Genomic DNA, 22035 nt, shown 5'->3' with positions numbered 1-22035 from the left:
CGCCTATTCCTCAACCTTGTGCACGGCAAATTACACACGCAACTCCATTAAACGCCACCTACCGACCTTAATTATCACCCCGGCGGCCCGGCCGCATGACCCCCCACCCACCCCTACGCAACTTATCCCCGTCCGTGCGAAGAGCTTCCCCTCCCCGTCCCGTCCGTGCGAAGAAGAAGCTTCCCCTCCCCGTCGTTCTTCTCGAGATGCACCGGCGGTCAAGTTGATCCACGGTAGGGCTGCTATCTCTAGCTCAATCATGTATCGGGCAAGACGGCCTAACGATTTATATTTTCTTGATGCTGCTAAAAAAATTCGTCAGTATGCTCGAACTAATTGGCACTTTATAGTTTTCCGCTCGATTTGTCATCGATCAATTTGTTCATTTGCGTGGGCATATAGAGTCAGTTCTGCACTCGATCCGTTAATTTGCTGAAATGCCATGGCAGAGTTTTGTACACGATCTGTTTGCTAAAATGTCGATGGGCATTTTTTGTTTTGTACTCGACATGATTGCTGAAATGCATAATCATGTAGTATAGTTTTGTACTCGATGGATATACATTTCCTACTTCGCCTTAAATTAATCACCAACCACTGTATCTCATAGTTAAACAGATGGACAGAACTTGGATACTGCATGGACACTTATGTTCCCCTTCATATATAAATGGTGTTCAACCCTTTATGGGGTTTATTAGAGCTCATGAAGGTCACAACCTGGACGTGTATTGTCCGCGCTGCACATGTATGAATGGTGAGAAGAGGCCTCACCCTGTAGTGGCAGATCATTTACACATTTTTGGGATGGACCGCACATATGTTAGGCGGGTTTAGCATGGTGAACCATATAATGATCCTTTAGCAGGAGAAGCAGATCTTGCTCACACTGTATGTGTGCTGGCATATGTAGTTAATTATTTATATTGATGCTGCCGCTGTTTCAATCAATAGTTTGCATTGCTGTGCAAGGTTCTGTACTCAAATTTAACTTGTTTCCTATGGATGGCCGGGAGGGAGAGAAATAGCGCTTGCTTCAGAAACGGGTTTCAGCTCTGGGACATGTGTTGTGCCAGATGAGAAGGTAAATATGTAAAACGGCATTTGTTCAGGTTGCATCCCTTAGATGTTTGTCTAATCGGTTGATGTACTAATTGCAGAAGCATAGAGTTGAAGAGGTCTCTCAGTTTGATGGGAGATTTGAAGATGAATCTCAGTTTGATGCACCTGTGGATGGTACTGATGACGCAGCCTTTCATAGACGAAGGTCCTGCACCTGAGATTATCCAGCCTACGTAAGGAGGCCGTGGACCGAGTACACAGCTTTGCGTTGAAGTGGATGCACGCCGGAGATCATCGGGGGCGTCCGGGTAGTCTCAAGACCACCCAGCCTCGATGCACTGTGGATGGTACAGCTGACGAGCCTCTCATAGACGAAGGTCCTGCACCTGAGATTATCCAGCCTACAGAAGGAGGCCGTGGACCGAGTACACAGCTTTGCGTTGAAGAGGATGCACACCCGGAGATCATCAGGGGCGTCCCGGTAGTCTCAGGACCACCCAGCCCTGATGCAAAATGTTGAGCTACTTTATGATTCGTACTCTTATGTTACGGTGCTGTAGTATGTTATGATTTGTACGCCTTTGGCGCTAGATTAAGCATTCGTGGATGATCGCGTTGCAAAATTCGACACCCACACAATCAGTTCATCGTATGAGTAGTAGCACAATTACTTCTACGGCGATTCTCGCCAGCCGCATTAGTTGGTAGCATGAAACACTTTCAGGTACTCCCCTCGATTCATATTAATTGACTCAATTCTGTCTAGATATGGATGTATCTAGATGCATTTGTTAACTAGACTAACAAACTTGAGTCGATTAATATGAATCCGTGTAAACCGCCCAAATTCCTCGAGCAGCTAGTTTATTGACTCTGGACTCCAAGCCTCTCGCGGCAAGCCATCGACGAAGCTTTGACCAGATCTTGGCCCGCAATTTTTTGTGTGTGGCGAATAGCAAAGCTTTGACCAGTTCCTCTCGGGATGCAGCACGCCGGTGAGCTTGCACGGTTGCCATGAGCACTTTCCGGCGGAACTTCCTCTTCAGCGCCCTCAAGCCGCTGCTGCGAGATAGCACGCAGTGCCTCGAGGTGGACGGAATTCTGGATCTCAGGGCGGGGGGTCCGCATCGTCCGGGAACGATCTCCAGCGGGTTAACGAGGACATGCATGGCGGCCATGGGATTTGTTTTTTTTTTGGTTTGAGCTTGGGATTTGGGGTTTTTTCGGATAGGGGAGGAGGAACCGAGGAAGAGGAAGGAACAGCCGCGTGCTTGGCGCGTGGCGGTGTGCTTGAATTTCGAATTTTTGTGAAATGTTTCATTTCCCCGCTACAATTCGGGGGTTTCTTGACGCGCCAATGCATCCCGCCGGGTAGCTTCAAGTGAATTTGGGGTGCCACGCTATGGGCCCTAGTTTCAGTGAGACATGTAATGACTAGTCACATCAGTAAGTTCACTGTGTAATAAAATATGTTACCCCTCCCCTTTATGTAGCACCCCTTCTCTCCCGATCGAGTGCCGATTGCCGACGGATGCAAGCCGCTAGCTCGATCCCCTCCTTTCGCCTCCACCGTCCAGGCATCCAGCTTGGAGGGGCAAGCTGCATCTAGACCAAGCGGATTAGGTAGGACTAGTAATGTTCTTTCCTTTCTCGAGATCGGTTCTTTTTTCCTCTCCTCGATATCTTGCGCATCTCTTTCCTATTCTGGGCGAAGGGGTGTCTTTCTGGTCACCCTCGAGCTGGGAGTGATTGTTGGGGGTGGGGGCGGGGGCTACCTTTGCTTGGATTGGGGTGTTCTTCCTTTATTTGTCGACATTTGCAACCTTTGTAGTTTCTGCTGATCCTCACTGTATCTTTTGTCAGCTTGTACAGGAAAGGTAAGACCTCGGCGGTGGGGGCAATGGAGCGTAAGGCCACCACGCATGTGGGCACTTGGCTGAGCCTGAGCTGCGTCCCCAGCCCCGCGAAGCAGGTACTCCGTTTGCTTATCCACTCTTTACCTTTTAAGTGTCTCTCTGCATCCTCAATCTGTTCCTGTTCTGGAATATGCTTAAAGTAGCACATGTCTTCAGGTGTTTGTGCGTAAAGCCTCTGTGACACCATGCTCTATATTCTCTGTATCAGGTTGGTACCTCCAGGTTCTGTGCTGAGGCTATGGGGAACGAGAATAGCGCCCCACCTGCTGCAGGAGCATGGCCCGATCTGCAGCACAAGAAGCGAAATGCCACTACCGAGCTGGGCAGGGACCGCCCAGGGGTAATTTTTTTAACCAACTTACCATGATGTAGTCTGAATGCGATACTCCCTCGCATCCAAATTAATTGACTCAACTATCTCAGATACAGATGTATCTAGATGTGTTTTAGCTCTAGATACTACTGCCTCCATCCCAAAGCTTTGGGCTTATATTATTTTTAGAAAGTCAAACTATACCATGTTTGACTAAGCTTTTACCAAAAATCAGTAACATGCAAAATACAAAATTAATATCATTAAATAGATAATAAAATATATTTTCCTACGGTATCTACACAGTATTATATTTGTTGATAGAATGTTCTAAAATTTTGGTCAAACTTTGCTTGTTTTGATTTCTCAAAAATAAATAAAGGCTTAAGCTTTTGAATGGTGGTAGTACATTCATATCTAGACAAAGCTGAGTTAACTAGTTTTTTGTCTGTCCATAGCTAGTGTTCACGCTGCAAAAGGCTAAGAGCATCCACTATATGCATCAGTCTATCTCATACAGTAATTCAATATCACCGCCGAGGTCTGCCTTTTGTTTTGCTATTCATATGCAGATCGAAACTTTAGGGCCTTTACTCAAAAGGAAGATCAAAACTGCGGTGATCAAAGCTGCCAAGATGTTGATGCCGCCCCCATCTTCTAAATGCCTCTACAAGCACAAGGCCACGCGCCAGCTGGGTGGTGATCTTTTAATGAATATGGTATATTTTCTTAATCCACAAAACATGCCTTGATTTTTCTCTGTTTATTGTCGGTTTTTTCTATGCTTGCCTAAAGTTTACAACAACAACAACAACAACCAAGCCTTTCAGTCCCAAACAAGTTGGGGTAGGCTAGAGTTGAAACCCATAAGATCTCGAAGCCAAAAGTTTAGAAACACCAAATTCGTTTGCTTACAATCATCATACAGTAATGTTCATCTACTCCAGTTCCCCTAACCCAACAAAAAATGATGTTAATTACGATTTTTAGATTAAAAGAGCACCATTAGGCGCTGTTAATTATGACTTTGAGATTAAAATGTCATTTGCAATTGTTAATTACAATTTTGAGACAAATGGTTAGTTTAACCTCGATCTCTTCTGCTCTCCATTTATCCCAACCGAACAAAAATTTAACCATTCCATTCCTCTGAAATGGAACCATTCCATTCCATTCCACGCCGTTTCGTAACCGAACACACCCTTGCATTGTTGTGAACTGTTGTCCATACACGGCCATACCCTTCCACTTACATCCAAAGACTATATGCATCATCTGTCTCGTAGTCATTCAATATCACTGCTGAGATCTGTTCCCATTCTTATGCAGGCTGAAACTGCTGCGCCTTTACTCAAGTAGATGCAAAATGAGGCTAATGAGGCTGCTGTGAGGACGATGGTGCCGGCACCATCTTCCGAAAACCTCTACAAGCACGAGGCCATGGGCCAGTTGGTGGTGACCTTTTAATGAATCTGGTATATTTTCTTAATCCACATACATGATTTCATTATTATCTGTTTAATTACTGTTGGCTTTGTCTAATGCTTACCAAAAGTTCGGAAACACTGCGTTTGCTTACAATCATCATACACTAATTTTTCACTTTTCAGTCTGTCTCATCCAGTATATAAACTGTTGATTTCCATTGGCTTCTTTTGTAATCATTTGCATTGTTGTCAACTGTTCTCTATGCACAACCCTATTCTTCCACTTACACCCGCACTATTTGCATCAGTCTATCTCATAGATTTATTAAATATCAATGATGAGTTCTGTTGCTATTCATATGCAGGATGAAACTTCTGTGCCTCTACTCAAATGGATAAAAATGATCCTGATGAGGCTGTTGTGAAGACGATGGTGCCACCACCATCTTCTGAAAACCTCCTCAAGCACAAGGCCACGGGCCAGCTGGGTGGTACCCTTTTCAAGAAGCGGTATATTTTCTTAATCCTCATACATGATTTGATTTTTGTCTGTTTATTGCCGGCTTTGTCTAATGCTTACCAATAGTTCAGAAACACACACACCTATTCTTACACTTACATCCAGCACTATATGCATCGTTGTCTCATAGATTCATTTTATATATCATCTGATGTCTCGTTGCTCTTCAATTTTCATATGCAGACTGAAACTGCTAACCCTTCATTGGTCAAAAGGATTGCAACTGCTGCTGATGAGGCATCTGCAGAGGCTGCCACCAAGTTACTGTCAGCCCCACCTTCTGGATGCTTATATAAGCTCAAGTCCAAGGACCAGCCGGGCCGTAACCATCCAAGGGTTCGGGTATATTTTCTTAAGCCACATATACATGCCATGATTTATGTCTGATATTATCACCGGCTCTGTCTAATGCTTTTTGGAATTCGGAAACACCAAATTAGCATGCTTATATTCATCATACACTAATTTTTCACTGTTCAGTTTGTAACATAGTGTTATGCACTCGCTTGTCAACATTTGCATTGCTCTGAACTATGCACTTTACACAACCTAATTCTTCCACTTACATTCAGCGCTACGCACCAGTAGTACCTCCCATGTTTCCTTCACCATCCCGATGCCGAGCTTGCGGGAATATGGCGGGCCCATGTACATCCCCCGCATATAACACCTCCTATGGCTCTATCTACCTTTCTAGTAGCTCCTTCACAGAGTTACAGGTATGTATTGTCAGTGGTTTAGCATGAATTGGCATATAGTAAAGTCTTGTTTTTAGTCTTCCTGCTTCTTACATTTGTATCAATTTTCACATGCAGACCGTACCTTGTGAACTTCGTCCAATGATTAACCAGATGTGTCCGCATGAAGGGTCTTTCACTATGCATGGCAATGGCAAATTGATGAACACCTACACGGTCTATGAGGTGTATGTCTACAAGACGCAGGCCATCACATATTTGTATGGACATGATTGGAGAAAGTTTGCTTTTGACTACGGTCTGAAGAAGGGCGACGAGCTGAGGATCAGAAACTCAAACGGGCAGATATACGTAACTGCTTACAGAGTTGGAGACACTTCCAAATATATAATATGTAACTTTTTTCTACTCATATCTTTTGATAACTGTTCTGAGCAGTTGTTCTAAACCATTCCCTCTGTTCTAGCTTGCTGGGTTTAACATGATCAAAGCTGCAGATCCCCTGATGGAACATGAGCGGATGTCACAAAGGGCAACCACACCAGCACCGGCACCGGCTTCCCACTCTCCTGCATCAGCACCGGTTCCTGTACCAGCTCCGTTTACTGCATCTACCCAGCAGTCCCCTACATCAGCATTGGTTCCTGTAGAGGCCCCATATACTACACCTGCCCAGCAGGCTCCTGCATCAGCACTGGTTCCTCTAGCCGCACCGTTTACTGCACCTGCCCAACAGTCTCCTGCATCAGCACCGGTTCCTCTAGAGGCACCGTTATTGCACCTGCCCAGCAGTCTCCTGCATCAGCACCAGCTCGTGTACCAGCCCAGGCTCCTGCACCTGCCCCAGCCAGATCACCAAGGTCTCAGCTCATTGCTGTGGCCACCCGTGTGGTGACCAGGACGCATCTGAAGGCTATGTTCGTGAGTATATGACAACATAACTGCTCTTATCTTGATGTCTTCTCTGCTCAAAGTCTCACATGGTTCAGTGCATTGGTGCCATTGACTAATTTTTGGTGGTATCTCTTGCTTTGAATCAGAAATTGCCTAAAAGTATCTCCAAGGATCTCAATGCTGGCCGAAGGGGCAAGATATCCCTCGTCATGGAGAGTGAAGGTCTCACCGTGGAGGGACGGTACTCCGTCAGTCCCACAGATGGCCGCTTGGCTGTTACTTCCAGGTGGAAAAAGTTCATTGACGGTGCCAAACTTCGCATTGGATCAAAGTTGAAGGTCAAGATCTTTCGATGCCGCTGTGACATGCTAGTCATAAAGTTCGCGGTTGTCTAGTTCTGTTGCCCCATGAGCCCTTAGCAAATACATTTGTAGTTATACTTATATAAGGTTATCTTATCTGAACTGCTAATTAATTGTATGGGTGGTAAAACTCTGGCAAGCTTTTGCTCTTAGCAAGTATGTATGTATGATCAGCTATTATGATAACTAATGTTTGTGTTCATCTTAATTTGCATTTCCGTTTTAGAAAAAAACTTAATTTCTATTTTGGCTGACCTGTTAGAGAACTATCAGATTGAACCCACAACATGATTCAAATAGATTCATTACACCGAGCCACATGTCTTGACCTTGCTATACACTACTTCCATTAATCAGTGCAAGAAGGCTTACCTGAGCTGCCTGAACCATGGAAGATTCGAATCCACCTTATCTATCTAGAAATACAACCTTTGCAGAAAGAGGATTTGCAGTATGGGGAGGCTGACATTGGGGACCCATGAGCCAGCAGCGTCGTCAACGTTTTAAAGGTGGCAGGAGATCGAAAGAAAAAAATAAGCCAAAAATCAGTTGGTAAACAAATTCAAGAAAAGAAACATTTACCTTTCTGAGAGGATGACATGCGGGACCCATGAGGCAGCAGCATCCTCAACTATTTCAAGGCGGCAGGGGATCAAAAGAAAAAAGGAAATAGCCAGAAATTAATTAGGGTCAAAAATAAATCCATCAAAGGAAACTTTTATTGTTCATAGAGGATGACATGTGGGACCGACTTGCCAGCTGCGTCGTCATCGTTTCAAAGGGGGCAGGGGATCAAAAGAAAAAGGCAAATAGCCAGAAATTAGGGGAAAAAATAAATCCAACAAAGGAAACTTTTATTGTTCATAGAGGATGACATGCGGGACCCATAAGCCAGCAGCTTCCTCAACGTTTCAAAGTCGGCATGAGATTGAAAGAAAAAGGCAAGTGACATAATATCAGGAGCCAAAAATAATCCAAGAAAAGAAACTTTATTGTACATAGAGGATGACATGCGGGTCCCATTTTGTAGCAGCGGTCTCAACTCTTCCAAGGCGGCACAGGACCGAAAGAAAAATGAAGTAGCCAGAAATCAGGGTGTGAAAAAAAATCCAAGAAAAGAAAGATTTCAATTGGGCTGTATCTGGACATCTGGGCCTTCGAACTATCCTGCTAGGCCTTTTGACTCGTACAATTTCAGCCCACTCCAAAACAGTAAAGGTCGGATTTTTCTCAAAAAAAAAACAGGAAAGTCCTATGCTTCGCAAAAACAAAAACAAGGAGATTCAACATATAAGTTTGTTTATGTAGATATAAAGATTTAATTTATCCGTTTGCAATAGCTCAGAGCGAAATACAACGTTTATTGTCTGCAAAATAAAATATCACATGTTTCTTGTACGGGGAGGCTGACATCGGGGACCCATGAGCCAGCAGCGTCGTCAACGTTTCAAAGGTGGCAGGGGATCGAAAATAAAAAAAGCCAAAAATCAGTTGGTAAAAAAATACAAGAAAAGAAAACATTTATCGTTCTGAGAGGATGACATGCGGGACCCATGAGGCAGCAACATCCTCAACGTTTCAAAGTCGGCATGAGATCGAAAGAAAAAGCCAAGTGACATAATATCAGGAGCCAAAAATAATCCAAGAAAAGAAACTTTATTGTACATAGAGGATGACATGCGGGTCCCATTTTGTAGCAGCGGTCTCAACGTTTCCAAGGCGGCACAGGACCAAAAGAAAAATGAGGCAGCAGCATTCTCAACAATTCCAAGGCGGCAGGGGATCAAAAGAAAAAAAAGGAAATAGCCAGAAATTAATTAGGGGTCAAAAATAAATCCACCAAAGGAAACTTTTATTGTTCATAGAGGATGACATGTGGGACCGACCTGCCAACATCGTCCTCATCGTTTCAAAGGGGGCAGGGGATCAAAAGAAAAAGGCAAATAGCCAGAAATTAGGGGTCAAAAATAACTCCAAGAAAGGAAACTTTTATTGTTCGTAGAGGATGACATGCGGGACCCATGAGCCAGCAGCTTACTCAACGTTTCAAAGGTGGCATGAGATCGAAAGAAAAAGGCAAGTGACCAAATATCAGGAGCCAAAAATAATCCAAGATTTATTGTACATAGAGGATGACATGTGGGTCCCATTTTGCAGTAGCGGTCTCAATGTTTATAATGCGGCTTGAGATCAAAAGAAAAAGAAAGTAGCTAGTAATTAGGGGGTGAAAAAAAATCCAAGAAAAGAAAGTTGATGGACATAGAGGATGACATGCGGGTCCCTTGAGCCAACAGCTTACTCAACGTTTCAAAGGGGGCAGGGGATCAAAAGAAAAAGGCAAGCCAAAAATCAGAGGGTGAAAAAAAATCCAACAAAGGAAACTTTTATAGCACATAGAGGATGACATGCGGGTCCCATGAGCCAACAGGTTCCTCAACGTTTCAAACGTGGCATGAGATCGAAAGAAAAAGGCAAGTGACCAAATATGAGGTGCCAAAAAAAACTCCAAGAAAAGAAAGTTGATTGCTCATAGAGGATGACATGCGGGTCCCATTTAGCTGCAGCGGTCTCACTGTTTGAGAGGCGGCAGGGGATCGAAAGAAAAAGGCAAGTGACCAAATATCAGGAGCCAAAAATAATTCAAGAAAAGAAAGTTTTATAGTCCATAGAGGATGACATGCGGGTCCCATTTAGCAGCAGCGGTATCACCGTTTGAGAGGCGGCAGGGGATCGAAAGAAAAAGGCAAGTGACCAAATATGAGGTGCCAAAAAAAACTCCAAGAAAAGAAAGTTGATTGCACATAGAGGATGACATGCGGGTCCCATTTAGCAGCAGCGGTATCACCGTTTGAGAGGCGGCAGGGGATCGAAAAAAAAGGCAAGTGACCAAATATGAGGTGCCAAAAAAACTCCAAGAAAAGAAAGTTGATTGCACATAGAGGATGACATGCGGGTCCCATTTAGCAGCAGCGGTCTCAACGTTTCCAAGGCGGCAAGGGATCAAAAGAAAAAGGAAGTAGCCAGAAATCAGGGGGTCAAAAAAAATCCAAGAATAGAAAGAATTTTTGTTCATAGAGGATGACATGCGGGACCCATGATCCTGCATCGTAAACGGCTCGATCGGAGAACGTTGAACGAGATGGCGCGATCTAGAAAAAAAACAATGCCAGAGAGGCTGCCATCTGGGCCCTACATCCCTCGGCGGTGCGGATTTGCGTTGACTCGGCCGACGAACCCGAGATTTCGAGATGCACCACGTCCCGGGCCACCATACGCGACGTTTTGGCCGCTTTCGTCGGGCTAGGTGGCCTCAAAAACGAGAAAAAAAAAGTTTTGACATGCACCACGGAGGGACCCAAAATCGTCGGCCATGGTACACCAGCAACCACGGCGCGACTTCAACTTTGTCGGCCATGGCAACTTTTCTTGTAGTGCTAAAAAAGCAGTAGCAATTTCATAAGTAGGGGCAAGTTCTACCAAGTGTCTATCTTCAAAATCTTCAACTGTACTAACATGAGTGAAAAATTCTTCTATATTATCTCTTCCCATGATAGACCCATGCCCTACTGGTATATCTTTCAGAGTGAACTTAGGAGGAAGAATGATGAAATAAACAAAAGGTAAATAAAGTAAATGCAAGTAACTAATTTTTTTATGTTTTTGATATAGAGAACGCAAACAAGATAGTAAATAAGGTAAAGCAAGTAACTAATTTTTTTGTGTTTTTTGATATAGAGAAAGCAAACAAAGCAGTAAATAAAATAAAGTAAAGCAAGACAATAAACAAAGTAAAGAGATTGGATGTGGGAGACTCCCCTTGCAGCGTGTCTTGATCTCCCCGGCAAGGGCGCCATAAAAAGAGCTTGATAACGTGTGAAGCACACGTCCGTTGGGAACCCCAAGAGGAAGGTGTGATGCGTACAGCAGCAAGTTTTCCCTCAGTAAGAAACCAAGGTTATCGAACCAGTAGGAGATGAAGGCCACGTGAAGGTTGTTGGTGGAGGAGTGTAGTGCGGCGCAACACCAGGGATTCCGGCGCCAACGTGGAACCTGCACAACACAATCAAAATACTTTGCCCCAACTTAACAGTGAGGTTGTCAATCTCACCGGTTTGCTGTAAACAAAGGCTTAAATGTATGGTGTGGAAAATGATGTTTGTTTGCAATGAACAACAGAGAACAATGATTGCAGTAGATTGTATTCAGATGTAAAAGAATGGACCGGGGTCCACAGTTCACTAGTGGTGTCTCTCCAATAAGAAATAGCATGTTGGGTGAACAAATTACAGTTGGGCAATTGACAAATAGAGAGGACATAACAATGCACATACATATCATGATGACTAATATGAGATTTACTTAGGGCATTACGACAAATTACATAGACCGCTATCCAGCATGCATCTATGCCTAAAAAGTCCACCTTCGGGTTAGCATCCGCACCCCTTCCAGTATTAAGTTGCAAACAACAGACAATTGCATTAAGTATGGTGCGTAATGTAATCAACACAAATATCCTTAGACAAAGCATTAATGTTTTATCCCTAGTGGCAACAGCACATCCACAACCTTAGAACTTTCTGTCACTGTCCCAGATTCAATGGAGGCATGAACCCACTATCGAGCATAAATACTCCCTCTTGGAGTTACAAGTATCAACTTGGCCAGAGCCTCTACTAGCAACAGAGAGAATGCAAGATCATAAACAACACATATATGATAGATTGATAATCAGCTTGGCATAATATTCCATATTCATCGGATCCCAACAAACACAACATGTAGCATTACAAATAGACGATCTTGATCATGATAGGCAGCTCACAAGATCTAACATGATAGCACAATGAGGAGAAGACAACCATCTAGCTACTGCTATGGACCCATAGTCCAAGGATGAACTACTCACACATCAGTCCGGAGGCGATCATGGTGATGTAGAGTCCTCCGGGTGATGATTCCCCTCTCCGGCAGGGTGCCGGAGGCGATCTCCTGAATCCCCCGAGATGGGATTGGCGGCGGCGGCGTCTCTGGAACATTTCTCGTATCGTGGCTCTCGGTCATAGGGTTTTCGCGACGGAGACTATAAGTAGGCGGAAGGGCAGAGTCGGGGGAGGCACGGGGGCCCCACACCATAGGCCGGCGCAGGCCCCTCTTTGGCCGCGCCGCCCTATGGTGTCGGTGCCTCGTGGCCCCACTTCGTATCTCCTTCGGTCTTCTGGAAGCTCCGTGGAAAAATAAGACCCTGGGCTTTTCTTTCGTCCAATTCCGAGAATATTTCCTGTGTAGGATTTCTGAAACCAAAAACAGCACAAAACAGAAACTGGCGCTTCGGCATCTTGTTAATAGGTTAGTGCCGGAAAGTGTGTATGAAACATGTGAGTATTGTCATAAAACTAGCATGGAACATAAGAAATTATAGATACGTTTGAGACGTATCAGCCGTCCTCGAGCAGCAGCAGCAGCAATACCCACGCCTCCATCCTCGTCAGTAGGCACGACTCCGGAATGGTATCTCCGCCTCCCCGTGGTGCGGGTGGGATGAGAGGAGTATGTTTCTGCCTAAGCCTAGTAACAAGTTGGAACGATTATGATCAAGGCAATGCTATTTTGGGGGTTTCCATTGCTGCTGGATCTCTCAAGTGTTCGATTAATCAATCAACATATGTTCTTACACCCACTTTTTGGTTGTTCGTACAATTCATAGCAGAACCATTTTCACTTGTTCAGACTGTTTGTATGCAAGTTCACCATTTTTGTTCAAAATGTGAACTCAAAATCTTCACATTGTTTACATCTTCGCCTATAAAATCTACCGATCACTCTTTCCCCTGGCGGCCTCCCTGCATCTGCACCATGCTTCCTTGCGAATCCCTAGGTTGCATTGACCTAGCACCGTCAGATGCAGAGGAGGAGCATTCCTCACAGCACAACAGTGTTGGGGAAGCATCACCGATCTCATGGGATCTGAATTGGAGGTAGAGCACACTCAGAGTAGGAGGAGAACGTTCAAGAGGAGGAGGAGCTGGCCGAGATGTAGGAGGAGGACTTGGAGGAGCAAATGGTGGTGGTGGAGTCCATTGTATCGGCTCGACATAAGAAAGAAGTTGAGCACCGTGTGGTGTCCTTTGAGACTCTCCACGAAAACTGGCTGCATGCATGGCTACTTGCTAAGAAAGGTAAGAACGTCGTCCCTGCAGTGGGTGTTACACAGTTTCCCACCAAGTAGCTTGCGTAGCTGTGGATGACCACGCCAGGGCCGATCCTGAGGTTTCAAGGGCCTGGGGCGGAACTAAAATCTGGGCCCTATTGGCATGAAAATAATTAATTATATATCTAAATTTCGGGGTCCTAGTATATAAGAAGTCCTGCCAATAAATTCCAAAAGTGCATCTAAAAATACTCGTAAATTTTGTAAAAACGCAATTTTGATACCAAATTATGTATACATATCGTGAAGTTGGTGATCATTGTATGTAAGCACCATTATTATTGATTATCATGTCCATTGTGCCTAGAACCCTATCATCATAGGGCACGTGGGCACACTGCGACCTCTTCCTGACGATGGAGCTTCTTGCTTGTCCATGTGGTTGCGTGAGGATGATGGGATACATTGATTCACACAAAAAAAGAATGATGGGATACATTTATATGGCCTTGCAGTTTTAGTATGCCAATGATCCGGAAAATTAAGGCGTAATAGAAAAGCAAAATGCGTTACAAAATACAGAAAGAAAAAATGAGTCAATTTTTAGTGAAATATTAAAACAAGAGACCATCGGCTTTATCCTAGTTTTTTAATCAACCTGAGTAATGTTTAGTCGCTTCATATAGCTTTTGGTTCCGATTGTGGCTTCATACAGCTAACGTAAAAAAGACTCAAGCTTATAAAAGGAAAAAAAAAACCCAAGTTAGCCACGGGAGAAAGGGCCGATGTACCAGCATAGCGCTTCGTCTTGGTCGCTGAATCTCACCATAGAACTGCCGTCCTCTAATGGCGGCGCCAAACTATTTCTCCTCCGTGAAAAAAACTATGTCTTTCTCCTGCAGGTATGCCTAATCTAGTTAGGATTTGGCAAGCCGCAGGGCCCCTAGGGACGGAGAAGCATCAGGCTATAGCGGATAGTTTGTTGATGATGCCTAGGCATCAGGCTCCGGAGAGGGCGTAGCTTTATATGATCGAGAGTCATCATACACCGGCAACGGTGTTGGCGTCATTGACGTCTCCTTCGGCAACGAGGAAGAGGTTTAGTATAGTGATTAATGGTTTTATTAGGCCCTATATATGTATATAATGTGAACTTAACACCGGTATTTTTTAAGAGGAAGTACAACCATTTTAGATTGGCTCCCTTCCGGTCTAAGCCCTAATCTATAATAACTAAATTGGAGCAACCCACTAAATAATTTCTCTCAACATGCAACCTATACACATCACCAAGACTCTAATTGGTCCACTTCACAAGGTATGCCACATCAGCAACCTCATTCCTTTCTTATTTGTTCATGCGTTCAGTTTCCTTTCCGTTACATATATAGGGCCATGTAGTCGTCCTTCCCATTTTAACCAGCATGCTCCTGGTGCGAGTCCACACAATCCTAGCAACCTCCAAATCACAGCATGGCACCCATTGTTTGGATGAGCATTCATGGCGCGTCGTCAAACACGATGAACGGTGAGTTATCTCTTGCCTCCTCGCAACCTTCTGCAGTCTCAACTCTTCGCTTTTGCCCAATATTGTATTTCAGATTATGACCGTCCGGCAAGCGAGATAATGGATTATCAAGGTTCAGACAAATGTTTTCAGCATACGATTCAATCCGCTAGAACTACTAGACAAGTCACGTTGTACTCTATTTCGAAAAAGTTTCACCACTTTCATGTTCCATAGGGATGCGAACATCTTTCGCCAACTTCACTTTACTTGCAAGCATGTACAAATGAACAATATTAAAAATATATATGTTGCGCGCGTATGTTCAGTGTGCTTTATTCGGCCGAAATTTGTCTTCCAGATGAGATATGTGTTCTCATGGATGGTATATGCTCGATGGTTGGAGCCCTGTGCAGTTCATGCTATTGCTTTTTAAGGTAATCTCTTTTACCTATTTGAAGGAAAATTAATTTAAAAATACTATCTTTGTTCGATATTAATTGTTGTAGATTCTGATGTGTATAAACAATACGAATCTGCGACAATTAGGTATTATATTTACTTTGTATTAGTACTAATTGATACCAGCAAGCAGTTTGCAAGTGCAGGAACCTGCACCTAGCAGATTTATCTACAAGGATTTGAGCTTGGCAACATCTTTTCTCTCCACCTGTCACATGCTAGGTGCGGTGCCCCTATAGTATTGGTTCTCCATATCGCTCTTATTCAAAGGATAGGTTACGTTTAAAATTTTGGAGTCCAAAATCGACTTTCGTAGAACCGCTCGCTGTTGTTATTTTCAGTGTGCATGAAAAGCTAATGGTCTGTGAATCATACGTACTACCATGCATATCGGTTTCTTTTGGGTTATATTTCACCGGTTTTCAGATATGCTTATGTTCAGCAATAGCTGTGGTGTCATCGTTCATTCCTTTTATTTTATCCAATCAGACACCACTGTCGTTGTTCATCAATATTCCGCTTGATCTGGAATCTGTAACCAGCTAGCCGTCACCTATTTGGAATGAATGATCTGTGTCGATGCCCTGTATTCAGATTTTTTTTATTCAGAAAAATATTCATCCGTACTTCCAGTATTTTTTACATATTCTTTGTGCAGAAAATTCATCTACAACATCTTTATGCTAAAATCAGTATGTTTGTTGTTTGCTACTTTTAGTGGAAAAAAATATATACTGTAGTGCTAATAATTTGTAATGTTGGAATTGAACGAGGTCCATGAGAAATAACTTCACATGGCTCATCTCAACACATGCATGATTCAGAGGTTCTACTACCGCTGTTCTGGCCATGGTTGAGCAGTTTGATGGCTTTTGCCTCCCATACAATACACTATTAGTCAAAAGATGGAAAGTTAGATATTCATTTTCCATCAAATCAAGCAAATCTGGCCAGCGCTTCTGTTTTAACAAAAAAAATCGTCTGTTCATACCTACTAATTATCTGATAGTTGATTCTTTACTGTTTACAAAAGATCATAAAGCTTTTGTACTTCCGACACATGAAAAGTTCGATATAATTTCACATTACACAGATTATAAGTATTTTTCAGTGACATGCATATGTCAAAGTAAAAGAGCAATGTAGCTATAAACTATCGGGGACATCTGAATTTTGTATAATCCGCTTGGTTAGAATATGTGATGAATTTGTTCTTTTATGGATACTCAACAAATTAAATTTATTTGTAGTTTATATTTATATACTTTGAAGATAAATGAACAACTCTTTATTTGTTAATGAGAAAACTATGGACCAATTGAATCTTGCATATTCCTGCTCACAACTTTGTGTGTCATGCATCTTATACACTTTCATTAACACAAGAGTTCCAAAAGATATTTCCGCCGCAACGCGCGGGGTATTCATCTAGTATATTATAACTCTTCTTCAAGATGAAATATGTGCCTCGTTGTGCAACTAATTTGCTCCCTTTCATGCTCAAATAGTTGCCTAGAGAAAGACAAAGACTGAAGGTACTGATGTAACACATATGTGTCAACAAGTAACTTATTTGTGATGTTGGTGGAGGTGCCGGTATAAATCACTCGTGTTTGATGTTATGCATATATACGGCCTCCCTCACATTAACCATGTGCGATGCACCTGCAACACATACTGTTTACTGAGAGTAAAGCGTGTGTGCAGATTGACCTATATGAGCCCAAGAAACCCAACCCTACCTTACTTTTGAGATATATAAGGATCAGCAGGGTCCATGCTCGAACTCACTCCACGACAGCCACTATTCCAAATTTAGGAAGACGCATTATAGACCTTGCTCCCCCGGAGTCATCTGGTCAGTGAGGCGGAAGCTAGCTAGCTTCTGGAGCCCTGGAGCCCTGCCTTGTTGTCAGCTTCTTCGTCATTTGCTCCGGCTGAACCGCTCGGTCAAACATCGATAACGTATATCAAGCCGGCTCGCCCTCGCTAGCTCGAACATCTACACGAGACTCCTGCCTAGAGGCACACCTTTTTCTCATGCATTTTTATTTAAGTATACTACTGATCTAATGCGTAACACATTTAACAAGACCAGATCCATTATAATATTGTTTTAGGATCGGTGAGTTGGTTTTTTTCTCATTAACAAAGTTAGCAAGGTTAGATTCAATAGAATATTGCTAGGGTTGGGTGCTTGGTTTTTTGACGTGTAATCTACGTTGATCTATATGTTATGTGTATGCTAGGATTAGATTGTTAGATCTAAAATGCTACATCATGTGTATATGTCATATATTGTGTATAGTTTGATCTGTATGTAAGCGTATATAGATGAACGGCTCGGTTGTTGTATATAGCTTGATCCATATGTTATTGTGTATAACTTGATCTATATTTTGCTATACATTTTTAGTTTTTCTATCGGTTTCACATAGTTAACTTTAACTCTTATCTTATACTAATAGTGACAAGGGATTAACTTGTCAATGTCTACGGGTTGTAGATTAGGGTTTAGTTAGAAGTAGAGGGCAAGTAGATCTCGAAGGTTTCAACCGAAAAGTGCTCGACGATATGAAAACTAGGGTTTGTGAGACAATGAATCGATGCTTTCTTTGTCCCTCGACTCCCCCTTATATAGGAGGTGGAGCCGAGAGATTCGTGATGTACAAGTTACAGAGTCCGGGAAGGTTTCTAACTCCTCCCGTAATATTTCAAATGTTCTCTCCTAATACAACTCTAGCTTTCCTTAACTATCAAGTTGGGCTTCCGAATTCTTCTTATCCTTCGGGTCGTGGGCCTTCAATAAATCCCGGGTACTATCTTTGGCAGACCCATTGGGGATGCCTATGTCAAATAGAGATTGTATTTAGTAACACTGCATAACAATTTGATTGGCTGATTAGAGCCAGCAGAGTCTCATGTTGGGACCCAAAATTATTTTTACTTAAATAGTTTAAATCTAACTATCACGTGTTTAGTATATTTATATTATAACTCCAAACTTTTTTGTGTGTGCAGTTTTTATTGATACGGATGAGACATGGGCGGCGCCAGGGGTATGCCCCTGTATGCCCAGGCATACCATTATAATTCGGCCCAAAAAAATTTTTTACTAGGCCCAAGCAGCCAAGGCTGACAGGCGACAGCCCATAGACTCCTCCAGCGAGCGATCGCCCCAGGCTCTCCCTCGCCTCGTTGCCCAGCCTCGGTATCGGCGTATCGTTACCCAGACCCGCACGACTGCACGAGACCCAGACCGCACGGCAGAGCCAACCCTAGCGACCGGCGGCTGGGCAGGGCGACGGGCGGAGACCGGCGGCGACCGCCTCTCCGGCGACCTGCGGCCTGCGGCCACGCCGGCCAGGCCACGCCTCGCGCCCTCACAGGTACGAAACTACGAATCCTCTCCTCTCCTGCCTCTTCCCCATTTCGATTTAGGATTTAGATGTTTATAGTTGTCTACTAAATTCGAAATTACTTGCACCAAATTGGTATTTTAGGCATTTAGAAGAGCTGTAGATTACTAAACTAGCACTAAAATTAGTAGATTGAAAATCAGAGTAGGCCATTTGTTCACATCTCAAATTTTTCATTGTTTCGGTTGGTATGTAGATGAAGAAAAAGAATGATGCTGGGCTTGCTGGAAGCAGCATATATGCAATGTGGAATAAAGCTTCAAAAGCAAAGAAGATAGATGAAACATCCACACCAAATCAGATTGTTGTTGAATCAAGTGCTTCTCATGATGAGGTTCAGAACAATCTTCAGTTGGCGCTAGTGCAAACACCAGATGAAGAACGTGAACCGGACAATAGCGTCGGAAACACAGCCCCAATCGTGGAAGATGATTTGTCAACCGATGAAGACGATGAAGCAACACATGCAGATTTGCAGGCCCTCAAACATGACCCTGGCAAGCGGATTCCCATATCAAGATATGCTGTCAATGATCAAGATAGAGTAAGAAGGAGATACATTGAGATGGGGCCATGCCAACCAAAGAATCACAAGTTTTTTGTCACAGTAAAGAGTGGAAAAGATCGCCGCTTTTGCCATGGTTGGTTTGCAGAATTTCCATGGATTGAGTATAGTGTGGAAAAGGATGCCGCCTTCTGCTTTGTTTGCTATTTGTTCAAGGATAAAACAAAATGTCCCGGTGGAGATTCATTTGTGAAGGATGGTTTTAGGAACTGGAACATGAAAAGTAGATTGGTGAGACATGAAGGAGGTGTTGGTAGTGCTCATGCTGAAGCTCAGGAGAAATTTGATATGTTCTGTACTCCAAGAGCATCAATCCGAGCATCTCTTTGTTCAAGCAACTCACAATACAAGGCTTTGTATTTGCAGCGTTTGACATGAACACTCAAGTGTTTGAGGTTTCTATTGCATCAAGGCTTGGCATTTAGAGGACACGATGAAAGTGAAGATTCACTAAATAAAGGAAATTTCCTTGAGCTCTTAAATTGGCTTGCAGGAAATTTTGAAGAGGTTAACAAGGTGGTTCTCAACAATGCTCCACAGAATTGCAGGATGATTCACCATGACATACAACATGAGTTGATCAAATGTTGTGCACGGGAGACTACTAAACTACTCATTGAAGAACTTGATGGTGGTCGGTTTGCAATACTTGCAGATGAATCTAGTGATGTGTATCAGAATGAGCAGTTGGCTGTTTGCTTGCGCTATGTTGATAAGAAAGGAAGGAAAGTTGTAAGATTACTTGGTCTTGCTCTTGTTGAGGACACTACCTCTTTGTCACTTAAAGCTGCAATTCAAGAAATGCTTATGGAGTACAACTTGACATTTGACATGGCCTGTGGGCAAGGATATGACGGAGCTAGCAACATGAAAGGTAATGCCAATGGTCTGAAAAAACTAATTATGGATGAGTCTCCTTCAGCCTATTATGTGCACTGCTTTTCCCATCAACTACAGTTAACTCTTGTAGCTATTGCTAAGGAGAGTGGAGATTGTACTTGGTTCTTTCAGCAGCTTGCACACTTGTTAACTGCTCTTGGCATGTCTTGCAAAAAGATGAGGATGCTTCGGATTGCTCAAGCCGAGGAACTGATTGATGCATTGGATTTGGAAGAAGTACAAATAGGGACTGGGCAAAATCAGGAAATGGGTTTGGGAAGGCCATGTGATACACGTTGGGGCTCTCACTTCAGGACAGTGAACCGTGTCCTCTCTCTATATGCTGCAATAAAGAGATTCCTAAAGAAGATTGGAAAAGAGTACCATGGTGCGGAGGCTCAAGCTGCTCTATCAGTGGAGACATCAATTTTGTCATTTGAGTTTGTTTTCATGGCACACTTGTTGCAAGAAATATTTGGATACACAGATGACTTGAGCAGAGCTTTGCAAACAAAAGACCAAGATATTGTTCATGCTATTCAACTACTTGACAATACGAAGTATCACTTGGCGGGCTTGAGATCTGATCCCGGATGGGATGATTTCCTCATTAAGGTAACATCTTTCTGTACAAAGCACAACATCAAAGTTGTTGATATGAAGGCTCGTTACTATCCTGTTGGTCGACCTAGAAGAGGTGATCTCTTTAATGGTGCAGATAATTACCATCGCTTCCATGTTGATATGTTTGTGAGTGTGATTGATAGGCAAATTTAAGAACTAAATGGCAGATTTGATGAGGTAAACACAGAACTACTTAATTGCATGGCAGCATTCTCTCCCGTTCGCTCATTTGCCGCTTATGATCAAAATAAGTTGGTCAAGCTTGCTTCACAGTTTTATGCTACTGATTTCACAATTGATGAATTGGCAAGAATTCCATGGCAACTAGACATGTATATAACTCATGTGCGCAGAGATGAAAGGTTCAAAAACTTGAAGAATATAGTTGAGCTTTCAGTTATGCTTGTGGAGACAAATATGCATGCACAGTACTTTATTGTTTACAAGCTTCTCAAGTTGGTACTGATTTTGCCAGCTGCCAGTGTTGAAAGGGTATTCTCCTCCATGAATTATGTGAAGAATAAGCTAAGAAACAAGATGGGTGATGATTACTTAAACAATTGCATGGTTACATTTGTTGAGAGAGAATTATTCAATCAAGTGAAGGATGAGGATGTCATCAATCTCTTCCAAAAGGGTGCCCGCAAAGTTATATTGTAAGAGGTACTTCCTCTTTCCATTGAAATTTGTTGTTGTACTTCGATTTGTATGGATTTAAGCACTTTAGCATTATGTATTGTACTGGAATAATTGTTATAGTTCTACTGAAATTAGTGTCCAACTGAAAATATAGCCTATATAGGCTTTTGTTTGTGCTTTTCAAAGCTTTGTGAAAATTATAGGCGTTTGCTTGTGTTTTTGTTTGCTTTGAGAACATTTTTTTGGCTGGTGGGAATACCCACCAGCAATTTCCTGGAGCCGCCGTTGGGATGAGATATAGGGGTTGTCTGTTACGAGAGGCTCAAGTATGTTCTCTAATATGGCTCCCTTGTCAAGGACTGGAACCACGGGTTGTGCCTCGAATCATCGCGATCTAATGTTTTGTGCACTGCATGAAACACTTTTTTTTTAGTTACGATTGGCTTATGCAGTGTACCAGAATATCACATGGGTGAGAGAAGACCACTAAAGATTCAACAAAGTACTATTTTTTTGGTGTAAAACTCTCATTCTTTTACATAGCAATTGAATCTATGTGGAAATATACATGTATACATCTTGTGTATGAAATGTACA

At 42.9% G+C, this 22035-nt stretch overlaps 1 non-coding gene across 1 annotated transcript; it reads left to right on the top strand.

Moving 5' to 3' along the window:
* The first annotated feature begins 18921 nt into the window (after positions 1-18921).
* LOC127306263 (uncharacterized) lies at positions 18922-21713 on the top strand. The gene is made up of 2 exons (XR_011747582.1): positions 18922-20976; positions 21282-21713. It is a non-coding gene; the product is annotated as an uncharacterized protein (transcript).
* Positions 21714-22035: the final 322 nt, after the last annotated feature.

This window comes from Lolium perenne, chromosome 6 (genome assembly GCF_019359855.2).
Source record: "Lolium perenne isolate Kyuss_39 chromosome 6, Kyuss_2.0, whole genome shotgun sequence".
NCBI lineage: Eukaryota > Viridiplantae > Streptophyta > Magnoliopsida > Poales > Poaceae > Lolium > Lolium perenne.
Note: the sequence above shows the minus strand (reverse complement) of the source record. Positions and strands in the feature narration are given on the sequence as shown.